This window comes from Urocitellus parryii, chromosome 11 (assembly GCF_045843805.1).
Source record: "Urocitellus parryii isolate mUroPar1 chromosome 11, mUroPar1.hap1, whole genome shotgun sequence".
NCBI lineage: Eukaryota > Metazoa > Chordata > Mammalia > Rodentia > Sciuridae > Urocitellus > Urocitellus parryii.
Window position 1 is genome coordinate 73,070,098 of NC_135541.1, and position 4,610 is coordinate 73,074,707.

At 35.1% G+C, this 4,610-nt stretch overlaps 1 non-coding gene across 1 annotated transcript; it reads left to right on the plus strand.

Moving 5' to 3' along the window:
- Positions 1-1,115: 1,115 nt before the first annotated feature.
- Positions 1,116-1,188, plus strand: Trnaa-agc (transfer RNA alanine (anticodon AGC)). Its single transcript has one exon. It is a non-coding gene; the product is annotated as a tRNA-Ala (tRNA).
- Positions 1,189-4,610: the final 3,422 nt, after the last annotated feature.

Consider the following 4,610-nt stretch of genomic DNA (forward strand, 5'->3'; position numbering starts at 1 on the left):
TAATTTAGCCTCCAATGATCCTTGCTTTTGTCCCCAGTAATCCTTGCTGCCAGTTATTCATACCCATGTATAGTGACGCCCACATTGAATAGAGCTTGTTTTTGTGATAAATAAAAGGTGGCAAAAGTGAGAGGGTATAGGGTATAAGGATCTGAAACTATGTCATTGTAGCTTTTACCTTGCTATTTAAGATGGCATGTTTTGGGAAGCCAATCACCATGTGTGAGCTGCTGTGTAAAGAAAAAGAAACACAAAAGCCTCCCATCAACATCCAGAGCCAGCTTCACAGTCATGGCAGTAGGCTGCTCTGGAAGTGTATCTTTGGCCCTCGTCAAGCCTTTAATTGCTTTAATACTGGCCCACAGCTGACTGAATCTCATGAGAAACCCAAGCCAAACTCAAACAGAAAACTGCTTGCTGCCAAATTCTTGACACTTAGAAACTATAAGAGTAATACATGTTTCTTATTGATTAAAGGCATTACATTTCAGTGTGATTTACTGCCACTAATAGCAAGAAATTGCAAGAGCAATAGATAAATAACAATAATAGTGACAAAAAGAGACATAATTTCTGCCTTGATGGAGCACAAATTCTAGTGACAGAAAACAGACAATAAAAAACATACACTATAAGAAAACACATAGTAAAAAAACTAAATATCCACATATGAAAGAATGAAGTTAGATCAAAAATTAACTGAAAATGAATCAAATACTTAAAAGCCAAATTATAAAACTACTATTAGAAAAAAATGGGGAAATTTTCTTGCCATTTCAAATTGGCAATAATTTCTTAAATAGGAGACCCAAAAAGTTGGAAAACAAAAGAAAAATATATATATATTGGATTTGAAATAAAAATCTTTTGTGCATAAAAATATACTATCAAGAGAGTGAAAAGGCAACCCAAGAATTGGAGAAAATATTTTGTAAATCACATATTTGATAAAGGAATAATATCCAGAACATATAAATAATTCTTAGAACTCAACAACAAACAACTCAATTTAAAAAATGGCAAAGGACTTGAACAGACATTTTTTTCAGCTACAACAAGGATATTCAATGATACACAACATTATTAGTCATTAAGAAAATGCAAATCAATGGGGCTGGGGTTGTGGCTCAGCGGTAGAGCGCTCGCCTAGCACGTGAGAGGCCCTGGGTTCGATCCTCAGCACCACATAAAAATAAATAAGTAAAATAAAGGTATTGTGTCCAACTACAATTGAAAAATAAATATTTAAAACAAAAAGAAAATGTAAATCAAAACCAAAATGAAATCTCACTTTATACCAACCTGGATAGCGACTATGAAAAAAGCAGAAAATTACAAATTGGTGAAGATTTTGATAATTTAAACATTTGTGCATTACTGGTGAGAATATAAACCAATGCAACCACTTTGGAAAAGAGTTTGGTAACTCCTTAAAAATTTAAAATTACCATATTGTACAGCAATTCCACTCCAAGTTACTCAAAAGAATTCAAGACAAGAGCATAAACATATACTTGTACCTTGGTGTTCATAGCAGCACTATTTCCAATAGCCCAAAGGGAAAGCAAGTCAAGTGTTTATCAAAAAGTGAATGGATAAATGAAATATTATACAATGTAATATTATTCAGGCTTAAAAGGAATGAAGTCTGATACATGGTATGATATGGATAAATCTTGAAAACATCATGATATGTGAAATAAGTCAGATATAAAAGGACAAATATTGTCTGATTCCATTTATATGAGGTACCTAGATTAGTCAAACTCATAGACACAGAAAGTAGAATAGAGATGACTAGATCAGAAGAAGGGAATGAAGAGTCATTATTTAAAGGGTATAGGGTTTCTGGTTGGGAAGATGAAAAGGTTTTGGAACTAGGTAGTGATAACAGCTATATAGCATTATGAATATATTTTTTATTTGTTCTATACTGGGGATTGAACTCAGGGACACTCTATCACTGAGCTACATACCCAGTCCTATTTATTTATTTATTTATATTTTGAGACAAGGTTTCAAAAAATTGCTAAGGCTGGCCTTAAATTTGTGAATCTCCTGCCTTAGCATCCTAAGTTGCTAGGATTACAGGCATGCACCACCATTCCTAGCTTCTGAATATATTTAATGAATTATGAACCTAAAGATGGTTAAGATGGCAAACTTCATGTTATGTATATTTTTCCATAATAAAAAAAGAAAAGATGTTGGGGATGTAGCTAAGTGGTAGAGTGCTTGCTAGTATGTGTCAATTACCTACACCAAAACAAAGGAAGGAAAGAAAGAAAGAAGGAAAAGAATATCTAGGAATTTGGAGCCTCTTGGAAAGTAAGAATAAATGAAGAGAGAATCTTAGTTTGACTTAGTTAAAATAATAAGTTGAACATATAAATAGCAAAATAATGAATTGGTATACTGTATACAGAACACTGAAACAGGGAAGGGAAGAGGGAGCGTGAAGAAGGGTTATTGCTATTTTATTTTTTCGCTGTAGTGAACACAATATCTTTAATTTTATTTATTTATTTGTATGTGGTGCTGAGGATAGAACCTATGGCCTCACATATATAAGGCTCTACCACTGAGCCACAAACCCAGTGGTGGGAGAGAAGCCATTTCTGGGAAAGGTAACTCCAGGCAGAAAGAACAAATACAAAGTCTATGAAGCATGAACGTGCCTGGTACATTCAAGGAGACAGCGGGATGGTCAGAATGGAATGAGTAAGATAAAAAATTGTAGCTTATGAAGTCAAAGAGAAAATGGAATCAGATTACACAGAGGTCTCTATGGACCATTTTTAGGACCTTGGCTTTACTCTAAATGGAATGAAGAAACAGAGTGACATATCAGACCTATTTTGTGATTTAAAGAATCAACTGGCTGCTGTGCAGTGAATTGACTCCAAATGGCAAGAATAGAACCCTAGAGGCCGGCTGGTAGTTGTTGAAAGATGAAGACTGTCTCAACTAGTGTGGTCAGTGAAGTGGTGAGAAGTGATGATCAAATTTAGATATATCTTCAGTCAACTTTATTTGTCTTCATATTGGTTATTGGATTAAAAAAGAGAGAGAGAGCAAGAGATCAAAGATGAGTCTGAGATTTGCAGCCTGGGCAACTAGAAAAAATGGAGATGCCATTTCCTAATATAGGGAATCATCTGCAATAAAGAGTCCTGACTGCTACTCAGTCAGAGAAATCTTCACAGAGAAAGTGATATCTGAGACAGATCTTCGTGATTCTTTCTCTTATGGAATGAAGAGTGTAGGTACTATTAACACTCATTGACCTCACTTTCTTTGGAATCTCATCTGTTGTATTATATTCTATATATGTGCATTCTACATATGATATCATTGGGCTTTTGACATGTTATGCTGCCATTAACAAAAGACCCCAAAATCTTAGCAGTTGTACCAGTGAAGGGTTATTTTTTATTTACATATCCTTCCATGGCAGGTTAACACTAACTCAGTTCCACCACACAAGCTTCATTTTATTTTTTAAATGGTGAAACCTGTAATACTTAGATAATTGCAGAATATGGCATCTGTATGTTCATTTATTTATTTGTTCATCTATTCAACAAATGTTTCCCGTCAGGCAAGGCTAAGTATTGAGTTATAACAGCAAAATAAATAATTCCTAATTTTCTGGAGCTTATATTGAAAAATGAGAGATTGAACACATAATTATAATAATACATAGTATATTCAGGTATAATAGATTGAATTACCTCTCTCATGCTTTTTTCTTTTTTCTTTTTTGAGACAGTGTCTTGCTATGTTGCTCAGGCTGGTGAACTCCTGGGCTCGAGGGAGTAGCCAGGACTACAAGTATGCACTATGCTGGGCCTTAATTGCCTCCTTTGAATTAGATCAATATAAAATTATTAGAACTAAAATATATTCAATTTTTGTTGTTGTTGTTTATTGCACAGAAAGCCCTGACATTATTAATCCTATAATAATTGGAAGGGGGTAAAAAATCATTTTATCTTTATAATTCAGAATGAGTTCTGGGTTAACACTCCTGGGCCTTCACCTTAACCTTTGCCCTTTTCAGTATTTAATTTTTTTTTTTTCTGTACTGGAGATCAAACCCAGGCCCTTACACATACTATGCAGTGCTCTGCCACTGAGCTACATTCCCAGACTTTACTATTTTTTATTTTGAGACAAGAACAGGATCTCACTAAATTTCCCAGGCTGGCTTCAGACTCCCAAGTCACTGGGATTGCAGGTGAGTTTCAAAGACTTTAATCTCTTGATGTAGACCTAAAACTATAGTATAGAACTGTAATATACACATTGCATCAGGCTTTTGAAAGCTTACCTCCTAGCTGGGCATGGTGGAGCATGCCTGCAATCCCAGCAGTTTGGGAGGCAGGGATGGGAGGATCAAAAGTTCGAAGCCAGTCTCAGCAATGGCCTGGTGCTAAGCAACTCAGTGAGAACCTGTCTCTAAATAAAATATAAAATAGGGCTGGGAATGTAGCTTAGTGGTTGAGTGGCCCTGAGTTCAATCTCTGGTACCCACTCCCAGTGGAAAAAAAAAAAGCTTACCTCCTAAATAGGAGCTGTCTTCTGTAAAGTTTTTTTGATAATTAGGT